This window comes from Ambystoma mexicanum, chromosome 5p (genome assembly GCF_040938575.1).
Source record: "Ambystoma mexicanum isolate Mex_15411 chromosome 5p, UKY_AmexF1_1, whole genome shotgun sequence".
Taxonomy (NCBI): domain Eukaryota; kingdom Metazoa; phylum Chordata; class Amphibia; order Caudata; family Ambystomatidae; genus Ambystoma; species Ambystoma mexicanum.
Window position 1 is genome coordinate 292,476,861 of NC_090930.1, and position 16,629 is coordinate 292,493,489.

The window sequence follows — 16,629 nt, forward strand, 5'->3', positions numbered from 1 at the left end:
GGGTAAAAGAGGATATCTCTATGAGTTATGGTTTGATTCATAGAAGTATGAGGGCTGAGTGGGCCATCTTACCCCTAGTTGTACTCCTGCAAGGCAGAATCCAATTTGTCACAGAAGCACCTCCTCTACAAGTGGCACAGAGCAGGTTCAGATGTCATAGGTGGTCTATTGACAGGTTCAATGTTATCAAAGTCTCTGCAGCGCAGGGGTTGTATTTAAAATATGCAACCCTGTTCCAAAAAACGATGAATTCTGAAGATCCAGTCTTGGTGGTATGCTAAACTTTAAAAATGAGCCATACCTAAATTAGTGTATGGTGGCAGGCATATCTCATAGATAGCCCAGCCAAATTAAATAGATATTCCACATGTGTTAACTTTGTTGGCCCAGTTCAACTGTGTAAGGGTAACGTGTGTTCCCCAAGCCAGGCTAGACAATGCCCTATTGGCAGGAATGTAGAATGGTGAGATTGCCTCTATTTACTCCTTTGTAAGGGGGTAACACCTTTCACCCAGAGACAATCACTCAACATGAAACTGACCTAGTAAAAAGAATCAAAGGGCGCACCCATTCACAAAGAGCCTGTCCTCACACAGGGGGCTGCATTTATAAAGGCATTTCTCTCAGCTGTGAAGGAACAGGGTGGGGTTAATGTAGCCAGTGAGAGATCTCTACAGTTTGTGGAGAATTCTGGCTTTTTGTTTCTCTCTGCCCCTCTTTCTCTTCCCTGTGCCCTCCGATTTCTGTAGCACAAATTACTTTATGTGTGATGTCAGAAGGGCAAATTCTACTCATTTCGAGAGCAGGGATTTTAAATCTAATGCGGGCTAGCTTTAGTCTGATTGCCTGTGGGCTTTCGCCTTTCAAAGAAGGTATTCCACACCACTTCTTGGAATCATCTTGAAGCATCTTTGGATCATTACATGGACAGATTTAATTGGACACTGCTGGAAGAGCAGTCCTTTAGCACTCCTCCAGATGTGAGGTGAAGGTGGGTGTTCTGTCCACTAAACATCCCCAGGGTCATTGGGTGTGATCTGCTGCTAGAGCAAGACCGCCTCTCATGTCACAGCGCTGCCCAGGCCCACACTGTGTTCAGGGACCCCTGCAGTTTTGTGCCAGCCTCCTCCATGTTTGGTAGCACTAGAAAAGGACTCATCTTCTCTCTGAGCCCATGAATTGGGATGCACACTGAGAGCCAAGACAGCCAGGATGCTAGTGTTTTTCTTGGAGTGTGTTTCTAGAACTGTTCAACACATTTGAACCATCAGGACCGTCCGTTGATGCCTTTTGCTCTCTCCCAATCTTCACAGAGCACTATGAAATGTGTTTCAGTGCTGCTGAAATACCAATAACTGCAAAGAAGTCACTATTGACTACTAACTGACCTTTGTCCCACGTTTGGGCCCTAGAGACTCGTTAGGTCACTTTGAACTCTTTTTGCTCACAAGTAAATATCCCTTTTCAAGAACAGTGTTGCTTCTGCTTGAATTTCACCCCTGATTAATTATCCAGAGTGTTGCATCTACTATCTTTGCCTATTCTGTGTTCTTTCTTCAGGGTGGGGTTTGTGTAGTGTTTTTCTAGTTGGTTATTATTGTACATGGGGTGTTTAATTAAAGTGTATATATTTTTTATAGAACCTTGATTGGACATAACTTTATTTTGGACTGTTATTCTTCGCTGTTTGGGATCTCACTGAACCACATTCACACCCCTCTTAAGAGTATAGCCTTCCCTCGGCCCACGTTACCACAAAAGGCAAAGGAGGGATATCTCTTGACTGGGCCTGTTTCACCTATTATCATCGTGTTGGCTCTTTGTTTGTAGAGGTGTGGGGCCTGAGATACATGAGGGAGCAGGGGAGAGGGCTGGAATTGGGGCCCTCTCAACTGGCACCATCATTCTCAGGGCCAGGACTGGCTCTTGATTTGGCAGGTATGCTTCCCACCCCCGACTAAAACAGGTTCCCATCTCCTCTTGACAACCTTGTCACAATAGTAAACTGATGAATATTTACATTCGTTATTATTTTCTGTACAAATGCTTGTATTGGAAAGGACACATTTTTGAAAGTGGAAAGCTCTCCTGTGGGTCAATTCTATTGAAAATGTATCAGATATGGGGACATTGATACAGAGTGTTACTAAGAGGGTATTTTATAAGCTAATCATACCTCTTCTGTATATGCACCGAGTTCGTCAACATGGCAGGTGTTGGGCTATGGAATTACACTTTACATTACATAATATTATATCTAATGAGACGAAAGAAAGGGGAAAATGCATTTGTCTCTGAAATATCCATTGGTACAGCACCCATGATAATGTCCTCCATGGTTTATATGGCAGGAATTAAACTGTTTTACTCATGTGACACCGGTCTCATTCTTTTTCTATGGGTTTTCCAGTAGATGGAATGAAATTGCCCTTGCTCTCATTTTTTGTGAAATACAATGATGACACTGGAAATGTCTCCTGAAAACTTGTTTTAACAAAATATGTAGATCTCATCTTCCCTAGCTTCTTTATTGATAGGGAGTTTGATCTTAGTGTGTGTAACATCTGCTTTTGTGAAAGATGTAATTCTATAGCCCAGCCAATTTCTTTACCTTCAGTTACTAACAACATTCACCTTCATACACAGCCTATTCTTGACTACTACACCATCTTTGCTCAGGCTAGGTAGGCGCAGAATTAACATTCTGGAGTATGACATTGGTTACAAAGTGTGGATATGCTTGGACAGATTAGTCACCGAACTTCCATGATTGCTTGAGTCCAAAATTGATCCCCATTTAAACCCAACATTACACTGTGCATTAATTTACAATTCTCCAAAGCTGACATGAAATCACAACCTAATTAACACAACGTTTTAGAAAATTGACACCCACTCCATTTGAGGAACTATGATGCGCCTAAGAAGGCTATCATAAAAAATTCTTTCACCCTCTGCTTCCTTTGTAACAGTTATTTCCCTCTTTCCCATCGTCTGATCTACCGCTTGCTAATTTTCTTTCTTCCAGCAGACCAAAGTCTGGATGCCCTTGCACAATGTGGCAGTCCACGAACAAGCTAGTTGCTCAGAAACTATGATGGTGTTGATTTGGTGCAGTATAGAAAGAGATTAATAAAGCATTACAAAAACCTAGTAGAGCACAAGACACAGTAATCCTGCAGTATCAATTGATGTGTGTACAGTTTATGTAGATAGTATTTTCCAAATAACTATGCAATAGCCACAGTGTCATTCAAAGGAGTTCCCTGTTCATGATGAATGGAGGTTTGAGATTCTTTTTCTGGGGGTTAATAGGTCTCCTTCCTGTTGATAGGTTGGGATATGGCATATATCTCTATTATGTGCACCTGCATTAATTAATGTATGTTATGGTTCTAGGTATGCTCTTCATACATTTTAAACACTGCCATTTCTGATGTGATATCCCTTTTGATTGGCCCGTTCTGTTTTGTCTATGCATGCATTGTATTCAATTTGTTTTTTAGTATCTTTAACCAGGGTTTCATATGCCATCTCTTTTATATGACTAAAAAGGTGTTCTTGGAAGAGAGACTTTATTTGTATATGCTATTGCATTGAGTGGCTTATCTCTGCTTTTCAAACTCTATCTTGTAATAGAGATTAATCTCATATCACCCTAGAACTTTGAGTGCTGTAATGTATTTGAATAAGGGCATAGTCATGAAATGCAGAAGTTTATGTATGATGTTGAGCGAGCCAAATAATATGGCTTTACTCTGCAGTAAGTCAACATCCAAGTGTACCTCGGTGGGGAATTGAGTAAAATATATTTGTAGAGGAGAAGCCAAATACCGCTACCAAAAGTTCTGCCCCCATGTTGCCTATATGTTGGGAACCAGAAATTGCAACATTTGCAGTACCAGTGAGGATGCCTGTACTGCAAAGAATCCTTGAGACAAGGTATCCATTGAGAAAACCCTATATGTATTCACGAAGAAATAACAGTCTTCTGGAAAAAAATCCCAGAAGAAGTATGAAAATAAATGGGAAAGAAGACTTGTGACGCCACACGAAACAGAACTGACACACCTAGAAAAGACACAAATGAAGAAAGAATATTGACATTCTATAAGACTCGAAGATGAGGTGTCAAAGTAAAGCAATATTTCAGGATCGAAATGAAGATGCTTGTGCGAAGAAACATTGAAGAAAATGCAAAGTCATTTAACAATTCTACAGATGATGTAACGCAAGTAGACCAAGTAATCCTGAGGCTGGCTACTTAGTGAATAGATTGTGGCGATGTGCCAATGTATATTCATAGGAATGTATGGAGTATGGATGTTCCACAATGCACTTTAGCAAGCTTGAACCCCGTGAATGGAAAGGGCTTGAAGTGTGACACAGTTGAAAATAGCTGATGGTGAAGGAAAATTCAAGAAAGGCTGGCTGGCCCAGCACCAAGAGTTGAGGCCACTGTGAGCCTGGTTGTCTGTCAAGAAGCTACATGAACGTGAGAAATAAACAAACTTCTGTTTGAGGTGAAATGGAAAAACACTGAAAGTGCCAAGTGTTCATCATTTAATAGTATTGCATGCAACAAAAAGCTTGAAAACGTGGTCTCCAGTCACATGGTCAGATGGAAATGGACTGTGGGTCGAGCTACACAGAAACCAGAAGATAAGACCATGCCACACTCCCTTTTATTCTCAGGAACTGTGAGCACCTACAAGGCCAGGTTCAAAGCCTAATTGAATGGCAGACCACAGGAGTGATGGTAGATGTTGGGCTAATTCGGCAGGGAGTTATGACAAGGCCGACCCTCCCAGCACCTGAGGTAACCAGCTTGCGTGCTGCTAGCAAGTGGAATATTCCAGAAGGAAATAAGCGTGCTAACCAATTATGGAGGGCCACGTATCAAGGAGCCGTATAGTTTGCGTAGCCAATAAGGTGTGGATTATTATTTTGACACGGAAGATGACTTGCACTTGTGATGGCTTAGCTGGCCACCTTACAGTAGAGGCCCAATCACAACCCCCGTCAGTATGGAACATATACCTAGATGTTCCCTTTAAGCCTATTATATCCCCAAGTAGCTTTTCTTAGTTTGCCACGTAGCATGACGTCAGTAGTGACGAATTTGTAGTATAAGTGTTGTTTTTTTCACGAAATGCCTTGATTGACAGAAATCGAGAAAACATCTGTTGATGTCCATTGTAACTCCCTGTTTTAGATAATTGTTAACAAACAGTACTACATTTTGCCAACTTTCTGAGTCGGTTTGATTATTGATATATGAGTAAATTCTGCATCCCCATCCATCTCTAAGTATTGCTACCTCGTGTAAAAAAGGCCCCAGGTCCCGGATTTCATATTCCATATGGATTTCAAAAAGTGGGTTATCCATGCACTAAAAAGATTATATTAACAACCATTAGATTATCTTGTGATGTGTGTATGTTACTAATTTAACTGTGCAAAGGCCTGCCTAATCTTTATTTCACTAGAAAGAATGTTTGCCTCTTTAAAGAAAGCCAATTAGAGTGGCTACATATGCAGAATCTAGGTATATTAGGCAAAGAAGCATACATTTAAATACATGCACAAAAATCCCCTTATCTTGCCTTTTGTCATTCACCATCAGCAACTTTGCATTCAGAACTTCCAGAAATTCAATTATTCTCCACTTCACTTTTATGATGGACACCTCATGAATCCATCAAGATTTCAATGTGCTTCAATTGACTAGAGTGTCCCTTTAAATCTAGCTGGTATTTACACTCTTGTCTCTGATTGGCCAACCCAAGGACATCAGACAAAGTTACTCCCTTCTGTGATTGGTCCTTTCTAAAGAAACCACTAGTGACTTCCTTCTGTGGTTGGTTCATCCTAAAGTAATTTTAGATGCAAACCCCAATCTTCGATTGCCAAATACTGAGGGCAGTGAAACCAATCAATGTATTTGATTGTCATATGCTGCTATCAGCAATGGAAGCACTCTTCTGAGAGTGGTATATAAGGATGTTTTCATTATTGCCAGTTCCATTTTGTTAATGGCCCATTCTGGAATCATCAGAGGTGCCAAATCATGTATTTGGTATTTTCATGTATGCACATGCTAACGCTCTAAAAGAAGCAACAGTCCCTTTGCCATATAACCCAGGCAGATCACAAATGGAACACCAATCCTACTGCAGTCTCCATTTCTCCGCTGCCATCCCAGGCCCTCTGTACTTCACTGGCCTTCCACGTATTAACCAAAAATCAGGACATCCTGTCCTCACTATCCTCTACTACCCTCCCGCCTCCATCCCCAGCTCAAAGACATCCCTTTGCCCCCCTGGCTCCCTCCCTTTTTCTTTCCTCTTTCTCGCCCATAGCACCGGATGAGGTCTCTAGACAAGTCCTCTCTATGAAAGTCTCCACAGGTGCATTCCTGCTCCTCCAGAACTATCAAGGACAACATTGCCTCCCTTGCACCTGCCTTGGCCGATTTCTGTAATCCCTCCTTTGCTACTAGCTCCTTTCCACTACCCAGCAAGCACTATCTTGTGCATCCTCTCATCAAAAGTCCTATGCAGACCCCTCCTGACTGACTAACTACTGCCTTATCTCCATTACCCCCTTGTTGGGCAAACTCCTGTAGAAGCTGTCCATCTCCTAACTGATACAACACACTGAATGTGTTGGTTGTCTCTATGACCACCAGTCTGGCTTCAGAGCATCCAGAAGCACCAAAACTGCTCTACTGAACACTTGGGAAGACTTGCTCTCAAATATCAATTTCAACTCTCCATTCGTTCTTATTCTGCTGGATCTTTCCTCTGCCTCTGTCAATCAAATCGGCTCAGTGACACCCTTGGCATCAGAGGCATAGCACTGGACTGGTTGAAGTCTTTCTTCTCTGATCACCCTACTCAGGTTCAACTCGGCCCTTTTCTCTCCCCTATAACACGCTCCACCTGCAGTGTCCCTCAAGGCTCTATTCTCTCGCTGTGGCTCATCAACATCAACCTTGTCGCCACACCCTCTTGTAAAGCAAAAAACGCTTGTTGTCATCTTTGACTCCTCTCTCTCCTTCTCTCCTCACATCCCAGGCATAGCACTGGACTGGTTGAAGTCTTTCTTCTCTGATCGCCCTACTCAGGTTCAACTTGGCCCTTTTCTCTCCTCTATCACATGCTCCACCTGCAGCGTCCCTCAAGGCTCTATTCACTCGCTGTGGCTCATCATCATCAACCTTGTTGCCACACCCTCTTGTAAAGCAAAAAACGCTTGTTGTCATCTTTGACTCCTCTCTCTCCTTCTCTCCTCACATCCCAGACCTTGCCAAGGAGGCCCGCTGTCAGCTGAACCTCCTCTGAGGCATTCTCCCTTTTCACACCTTCCCCCAGAAACTCAATGCCTCCAGAGCTCTGGTCCTCTCCAGGTTGAACTACTGCAACAGCCTCTTCCTAAATCTTCCTTTATCCTCCTTATGCCCACTTCAACTGACCCATAATAGGACTGCAAGACATATCCTTGGTCTCAAGCCCAGGGACTGCATCCCTCAAGACTTAAAACCTCTACACTGGCCCCTGGTTGCTGCTAGGATCAAGTTCAAGACCCACTGCATCACCCACAAGGCTTTCTGTGGCCCGGGACTCCACTACATCCAACTCCTTCTCCCTAAATACCTCCCCACTAGTGCCCTTCGGTCTTCTAGCTACAACTCTCTGCAGATCTGACACTTCTCTAGGCAGAGAGTGGGGGGGTGGATCTCTCTCCTCCACAGGAGACTTCCTCTGGAATAGTTTCCCTGCCCTTCGCAAGCTCTTCAAGACCCTCCCTTTCTCTTCTTCCTTCCCTCTGCCCCTCCCCTGCTAACACCCCATCTGCAACAGTGACTGGCTGCCTTGTTCCCTCTGAGTTCTACAGGGCACCAGGCCCTGCCCACCCTGTCCACTCCCCTCCTTGCACTTAGCATATGGACCATATCCCCCTGCACCCCATAAAATCCCTGGCACTTGCCCTACTGTCCTCCCATAGCATTTGCCTAGTCCCTTCGGCCTCCCCCCTCCAAACCCCGGGATGTCATTTCACCAAAATGACAGGGGTAGCGGAAGTGACGTCACCTGACCCTTGACCTCTGATAACATCACAGAAAATGGTGTCATTTGACCCCACCCCGAAGTTGTAAACAAGTGTGATTAACCCCTGATTGGCCCATAGAAACAGAGCTCGCTCTCTAACACTTTAAGACGAGATAGCTGCACCTTGAGGTGGATCGGGGTGCAGGTTTCTTACTCTAACACCAATCAATAAGGACAACTCAATGGTTTGGCAAAGGGGAGTCCGTTTATTGACAAACACAAGAAACAGGGAAACATGAATATCAACAGTGATGCGATGGTCCGTCTCACTTTAACTCCCACAATCATCACACAAGTTGCAACATTTATACTCAAAACTCGTCATCATTGACGTATTACACTAAAAAATGTGTTGTGCAATTCTATTGGTTGGAAAAGGTAACTAAATATAGGTTCTATATCTGTACATGGTAATGGAGTATGATGATTGGATAACCCTTATCAGGTGGGCGTCTGTGCCCTTCCCTCTAACATTACTCATGTAAAACCTCACTACAAGTACGACGTCCCATTGGTTCTACTATCTATAGGACTCTAGATTATTTGGTCCATTGAGACTGGGTTGGCTACTACCCCAAGCATAAATCTCCACCTTAATTAGCAGTATAAAGGATGGACACCCAGACACAGGATGCCCCAAGATTCACCCAGCCTCCCTTACATCAATCAATACTTTATTGCTGTGTGTCAATTAGTTGGCTATGGTCGGCCTCGAAACTGTAGCTTCTTGTCAGGAAAAGTTATGGTATCTCCTGTTTTGGGTGACATCAGACGTTGGTACCTCTTCACGCTAGGCTGGTCACGTGTTAGCACACCATGAATTTGCTTCATTTTCCTTCTATTTGTGCATTTAATTCTTACTTTCGGCCGCCACCTGCCTGGGCCTCCTTATCTCGACCTTCACGGGGCAGGCTGCTCAGCTCCTTAAGTTTTGATTCTCCGAAGTTACTATCCTCGACCCATTCATGGTTTGACCTCGACTTCCCAGGTGCGAGCTACTTCTTGCTGAGTTTCGGTTCAGGCCTCTCTTCTTGCCTTTTGCTAGAACACAAATCCTGGCCTGTTTGACCCTTAGTAACCTGGGTTTGTTCTGCTTTTTGTATAAAGTGGACTCACACTTACATAATGTGCTTCGTTGAAGTAGTTTATGTAAAATATCGCATGCCACTCTATCCTTCTACTAAGCATCGCAAGGCGCACTGGTTTCTTAGCTTCTTGCGTTACAAGCATATGTACAGGCATAAGTTGGTTAAATATCTTCCTCCTGCTTTGCAGTTCAAGTTTCTGTATGTTTCAACATCGTCTCTCCGTCTAGTTTTACGATATCCTTATTTATCACATTTCGTCTTTGTGTGTCATCTGTTGGTTGTCGTTCGTTCATCAGTACGTCTGTCTGGGCCCCCGTGTCGTCATCATTCATCTTCGATTCAGGCCTCTTGAGTTTCTTCTGGGACAGTGTTTCAGCAATCTTCATTTTGTGTCATTTACTGGTATGGTTGTCTCAATTGATACCTTACTGTCCATGGTTGTCTGGTTATTGTCACTTCAATAGGAACTGTTCTTCCGATTGGCACTGGGCAAAGCCCTAGTGCGGTTAACTGCTGGTTTATTTTCTCATCATACGTCACATATCTTAGTGTGAATGTTCCTGGTACATCAAAATGGGCGACTGGAGTGCAGGTTGCATTTGGGACCTCCTCTACACTCCCCCCTCTGGTCGGTTTATCGACCACTTCCGCTTCCTCTTTTGGATTCAGCTTACTCGGTTCTTCTGTATCCATTTCTTCTTAGTCTTCTGGGTTTGTGCATGATGGTGTGAAAGAGTGTCTCTTTGGAGTCCATATTTTATCACTCCTTTCAGGCTTCCTGCTGTCTTTACATGTTCGTCCTTATTCCATGTCATTAGTTGACATTGTCCATTCGGGCTGCAATAGATCCATTTTCCTTCATAGTTTCTGCGTTTCCTGGGATACAGAAACTTCTTTCCTTCTGGCGCATACTCGCTGGCCTTCACAAAGTCTCTTATTTTGTCATAAATTAGGTTTCTAGGCTTCCATCCTGGTTCGACATCAATCATGATTTTCATCCTTATGGCTTTCTTTGCAGTTTTCGGGCATTGTGAGATTATTATCTTGATGACACAAACTCCTAGTAATATCATTACTAGTAGAGCTCCTAAGAACTTGAATGCATCCACCATCCATTGTGGTACCCATGAGAACAGGGATCCAAACCAGTTGTCATCATCAACTTCTTCGGTTTCCTTGATCATCTGGTTCTGTAGGTTTGTCAGCATATCTATGTCTTCTGTTAAAGTTCCATTTTCTTTGTTGTGAGAAGGTATACATGTGCAACATGATTCTCCTATTTTTGCACAAACTCCTCCATACATAGCTGTGATCATGTCAAGTACATATCTGTTCTGGAGAGTCATCAGTTGGATTTCTCTTAACTCTTCCTTGATTGCATTGAATGCCTTTATTGTCGAGTTAATGGTTTGCAGTAACTCCCATCTGGTTATCTGCAACCATTTAGTGTTTGCTCCAACCTGGAATCTTGGCATGAGGATCGTTGTGAACACTGATGAGGTGAGGCTGAACAGCCTGTGTTCATATGGGATTGCATGAAATGCTTCTTCTGATTTGGCAGAGAAGTAATGTTCTCTCTTCTTTCGGGATGTCAGCTCCACAGATCTCCTTTTTCTCAGATGAGCATCGGCTTTCGGGAAACTGTCAATATTCAGGTCACTTTTCGGGATCACTAGTCCTGGAACGTGGACGTTCACTATTGTGCATATGCCTCCCCAGTTTTTTGGCAGTCTTATGTATGCTTTGGATCCACACGCCCAATAATGGTCCATAATTACTGCAGTCCCATGAGTCATTCCTGGAGCCTCAAAAATTCGTCCACAGTCCTGGTTCTCTCCCATCTTCCTCGTGCCCTTGTTCCTGAAACACAATTTTGGGTTTTCTAATGGCACTATCTGTAAGGGTCCTCCTCTGTCTTCGACCCATGTCAGTAATTTTGTAAGTTTTGGCCATAGAGGTTTGCACAACCTCTGTGAGTTTTCTATTGCTTCCTTGCAGGCTCCAAAAACCATCCAGGCTTGGCAGATTACTACTCCTTCTTCCCATCCGTTTGGAGAAAGAACTGTTCCCCAAATCTGCATTTGACCTTTGTTTTTTCCAGATCTGAGCCTCTTCTGGAGTTTTGCCTTAGACATTCAGCCTTGTTTCCCGTACCTGATCACGTGATTCCTAGTGTGGGCTCTATTTCTTGTCTTGATATCCTGGACATAATAATCTTCATTGTGTTCAGTTGCCTGTATCAATGAGGCATCACTTCCCATGAACTGTCCACTGTGTTGCACATTGATATGTGTGAGAGACAGTGTGTTGTCGGGACATCAATTTCTACAGCTACGAACATCTTGGACTTCCCCATGCTGTACGGTAGGAGTGCACAGACAAAGCATTCTCCTTCTGAATTTTGTCTTCCAACTTCCTTCATGTGTTGGTACCAAATGTTGTTTCCCAGAGGTGCTGTGCTATCAAGGTAGTCGTTTAGTTCATTATTATCTTCATGTGGGCTTCTTTTGATTTTTAGTGTCTTCCTGTAGTTTGCTATAACTACATCCCTAAATGCATCTGTATGGCTTTTTCTTGCGAGAGGACTCTTAGGTATTTCGGTCCACGGTATAGGTCTCTTCGCCTGTGCCATTTGAGTGGACAAGCGTCTGTCGGCTTCTTCCTGGTCCTCAGGCATTTTTTCTCTGCTGTGTGCAAGTGCCCATGCCACCCAGCCTAACACTGGTCCAGTATATGGCTGTATTGTAGAACTGGTGCTTCTCCCTTGTGTTGGACCATGTGTACTTTTAGATTCAATCTCTGTCGGTTTGTTCTTCAGTTCCTTTTGTAGTTTTCTTACTCTGGTTATGTGTGGTAATAGAAGATCTACTAACATTTGTGTCTTTGCAGTGAGCTTTTCTGAGGCCGCTTCAGTCCTCTTAAGGGCTTCTGATATAACTGCTTTTGTTGGCCTTTCTCTTGATTCTTCTCGATTCCTCTCATTATTTCCTGGGACTGGTTTTTCAGCAGGCAATCTCATCTTCTCTGCTGCTTTTGTTTGCAGTTCTGCGGTTATTGATACTAGGCCCATCTCGTGTGCATTCTGTGTGTGTGTGTACATGTATGTGTCAGTGCTTTGTCTTCATTCTTTGCCTGCCGTCCCTGTATCTGGCTTTCCTGTCAGTTTGTTACCTCAAGTGTGTATGTATCACTGCTAATTACATTCATTTTCATTTCATTTACTTTACCATCAGATTTTCTAGGGACTGGAATGACTATATAAGGTATGGGTGCTCTTGTGGATTTCATACATACATCATCAGGTGGGTGTACTGAATTTGGAACGCTTCGTGCACCAATAAAGAATGCAGATCTGATTGTTAATGACAGGAAAATAATGACAATTATAATACATAAGTACATTATAGTTCGGTATGTAAGGCGACAGCATTTCTTTCCATAGAAGTGAGGGTGCCTCTCTGCTTGTCGGAGGACCAGGTTACTGCTCTGGGTCCCCATCTCGATCATTCGCCAAATGTTAATGTTATTGTTCAACCACCCAATGTCGTTCTTTGAACAGTTTTGAGTCAAAAGTGTCAAGTGCTTCACCAGTGTCCCCCTCTTGCGGGAGATGATTGTCTCTTGGTACAGAATACAGTTCCTTTGCTAAACTATGGGAAAAATAGATTAGAATAACACTTCAATGAGACACTTTTACTGTGTATGTTCAAAACATGCGGATTCCCAGTTCACTCCTTTAATCCACTTCAGTCCTGAGGATACGTTGGATGCTGGTCATTGTGAAGAAATATAGCAGAAAAATAACAACAAATATAACAAATAAGGTTTTTGACTCTGCTCCCTACATCTGTCCCTCGGCGGAAGGTCTCTTCAGGATCTTCTGAGAAGTCGATGGACATTAGAATTTTTAATTTGAGCTATAATGGAATGCAAGAGCATGTTTAGCTGAGTATTCTTTACTGGATCTCTGAGAAATGTAAGTACATCAACATTGGTTGGTCTTCCCACTAGCTCTGGAAAGTTTTCAATGAGGTGAAAGAAGACGTATGCATATCTGCTGTCTTCTGGTGATAATGACATTCGCCCAGTCTTGGGATTCAAGATTATGGGGGTCAATACAACCCTGGCGTTAAGGGTTTAACAGCGCCGTAAAAGGTGTTGGCGCCGTTAAACACTTAACGCCTGATTACGAGGTCCCTTTGCGGCTCCCGACCTTAACGGCTGGTCTTGACCAGCCGTTAAAGTAGGGACCCGCAAAGGGACTTCCGAGGTAATTACAGTACTGCAAAAATGGGAATGGGTAAGGGCCAATGGTAAATGGGCAATTACCGCCCCGCCAACCTTGGAATGGGGCGGTATTTCCCCATTTACCATTGGCAGACTCGTTACAATACCGGAAGCAACCATGGTGCTAATAGCGACATTGGTTACCGCCGGTGTTGTAATGAGGGCCTATGTGTTGTTTCCTTGACATGAACAATGTTTGCACTGTCCGGTTGCGTGGAGTGCGACTAAATAACTAATTTTGTTCAACAGCTGGCTTAAATGTTCAGCGTTTGCTGGATCTCAGATGAATGTCTGTGTGTCTGTTGTTCTCCCGACAATAGATGGACAATCCTCAATTATTCGAAAGAGGATTGTAGTGATGAGTTCATCTAGAATCATTTGTGGTGGAAGAATTTATGTTCTTCTCACCATACTCCGGGAGTATGATGAACTCTTCTGCAATGACAGTAAGCAGGTGTCTGATTACCTTCTCGTTGTCAGGATCTTGTAGAAAGTCTGTGATACTGGTGAGCCTTCCCACCTGCGACGGATATGACACTAACACTAAGTGGAAGTAAGTAACCATGTCCTTTGTGATGTCTCTGCTGTGGGACACCATAAGTGCTGCAAAACAAAGTCTCGGTACTGTGTGAATCAGGATACTGTATTTGTCTTCAATGAAAAAGTCCTTGATCAAAGTTTGTCATAGTCTTTCCATCATTACGGATCATGTGTGATTCAGCTCACAAGTTTTGTGTCAACAAAACGTGTTGTAGTTTATGTGCGCAATTTCTTCTTCACCCTGTAACTAGGATGCATAGAGCGTCCATTTTGTATGTCCTTATCCCCATTTTTCTAGAGGAAGTGTCCAAGTGAAGCCACAACTTACAAAAGTTCTTTGTCTTTTCTTCGCTGCTCATGCGTTCTTCTTCATCATGGATCTCGTCTACACATGCTGTGGTTCTTCCCCGTCGGCTTTCTCCGATATAGGGCTTAATGTCATTGAGAAAAATCCATGCTCTCCTACCCTGCAACTTCACAGCTGATGGAGCGCAGTCCTCCACTATGAAAGGACCATTGAATCATGGCTCATCCCACCTTTTCCTTGTGTGATTCCTTACTAACACAGTATCTCCAGGGAAGAAGAGTGGAACACGTAAACCTTGAACTGGGTCTGTTGTAGCAGACACTTCTGTGTTTTGTACTGCGCTGCACACTTTTCATTGTTGTTGCAGCTGATTTGAAATTACAGTAAGGCTGGATGTCATGCAGTTCAGATCCCAGGACCTCTCAGGTTGACTGGGCATCACATCTAGCTCTGTCTCGAGGGATTAGGGGAGTTTTCATTCTCTTTCCTATGACCATCTCGTGTGGCGTAAGATGATGGTTGGAGCCGGTCTGGTTCCGAAGAGTATACAATGCCAATGGAAGGCAGTGCAACCATCCCCTCTTTAAAGTAAGCTTCAACTTTTCTATCCTTTCCTTTAACAAGCCGTTGAGCATCTCACAAACCCCATTACCTTCTGGATGATACACCAATGAGAATGTGTGCTTTATACCAAGCAACAAGATAATCTGTTCAAAGACAGCATTTACAAAATGAGCCCCATTATCTGATCTCATTACTTCACACACCCCCCACCTAGGGAGCACTTCCCTCACTAGGAATTTGGCCGCACAGTTAGAGTTTGGGTGTGTACATGGACCTGATTCTGTCCATCTGGATATTGGACACACCACGACAATTAAGTATCTGTACCCGTTGCATACTTGAATCATGTCGACGTAATGGACATGCAAGTGCTGAAAAGGCACATTTGGCCTGGGGATGACTCCTCTCATTACTTTTAATGTGTGCCCAGCTGTGAATTGCTGGCAGATTATGCAGCTCACAATAAAGAATGCAACATGCTCAGCTAAATTCGATATGAACCAGTCTTCCGCAAGTGTTGCTGCTAAATTCTACTTTGTGATACGCGTCGGGTAATGTAACTGCTCTGTAGGGCTACAGGCATTACTGGTTTACCAGTGCTGTCTTGCCTCCACAAGCTGTCAGAGGGGTTTAAAGAACACCCTCGATGTTTCCACAGGTTCTTCTCTTCCTGCGGTGCCTCCCCCTGAATTTACATTAGTTGTGCTTGCCCCAAATCGCTATAGGCTTCAGAAGTGGTTTGTGCCACCATCATACTTTCATGGGTGCACACCACTTCCACTTCCATAACCGTCAAATTTTTGGATGCCATACGCTTGGCTTCCATGCCTGCTGCATGGTTTCCGCCTGACACAAAATCTGTCCCCTTTGTGTGGGCGGCGCATTTCACGACTGCTATCCCCACTGGGATCTGTAGTGCCTTTATTAGCCTGTCCAATAGGGCTGCGTGCTGCACTGGTGTGCCGTCTGCTTGGAGGTAGCCCCTCTTTTTCCAGCGTGCTAAGCCCGCGTGCACTGTTGACGTCACAAAGGCAGAGTCACTGCACAACGTTACTTCCTGGTCTGTGTGATTCTCGATGGCGCGTATCAACGCCAATACTTATGCAGCCTGTGCTGAATAATGATATGGTGTTCGTGCACCGAAGAGTACTCGAAATTCTCCATTTGCTATGTGTTTCATTACAGCGATGCCTTTATATCTTTGTCCGTCACCTTGATCGATTCTTGAAGACGCATCAATAAATATGATCTCCCCTCTCACCAGGGCATTTTTTTTACCCTGGGGATTTCATCATAGAATTCTTCATAATTTGCACAGTCATGTGTAGGTTCTCCTTCAGTGATTGTTTCAGCTATGAAAGTAGCTGGGTTCATTATTTAACATCAGACTATTTTAATTGATGTTTGGATATGATCACTTCATAAGCAGAAGCTCTCTGAGATGTTAATATACCCTTAGGTTTCTCTAGAATGGCAAATAATGAGTGCTCAGCACACAGTCATGGAGCATCCCATTACAAGTTGCCTTCTCTATGACGAACTCTGCGGCAGCTAAGCTTTGTTCGCATGGGAAGTGTCCCTTCATTACTGTGTCCAAATTCCCACTGTAATATGCTAAGGACTTGTACCCCAACAAGGTTTTTTGAGCGAGCACTGCCGTCATGATGCTGCCATCTTTGTGTGAGAATAGGTAAAATTCCTCTGCATAGTTAGGAATTCCGAGAACTGG

General features: G+C 43.6%; 1 protein-coding gene across 1 annotated transcript in view; it reads left to right on the forward strand.

Annotated features, from left to right (window-relative positions):
• IL1RAPL2 (interleukin 1 receptor accessory protein like 2) overlaps positions 1-16,629 on the forward strand; it is a 2,001,777-nt gene that overhangs the window by 1,102,792 nt on the left and 882,356 nt on the right. The gene's annotated exons all lie outside the window — the stretch shown is intronic.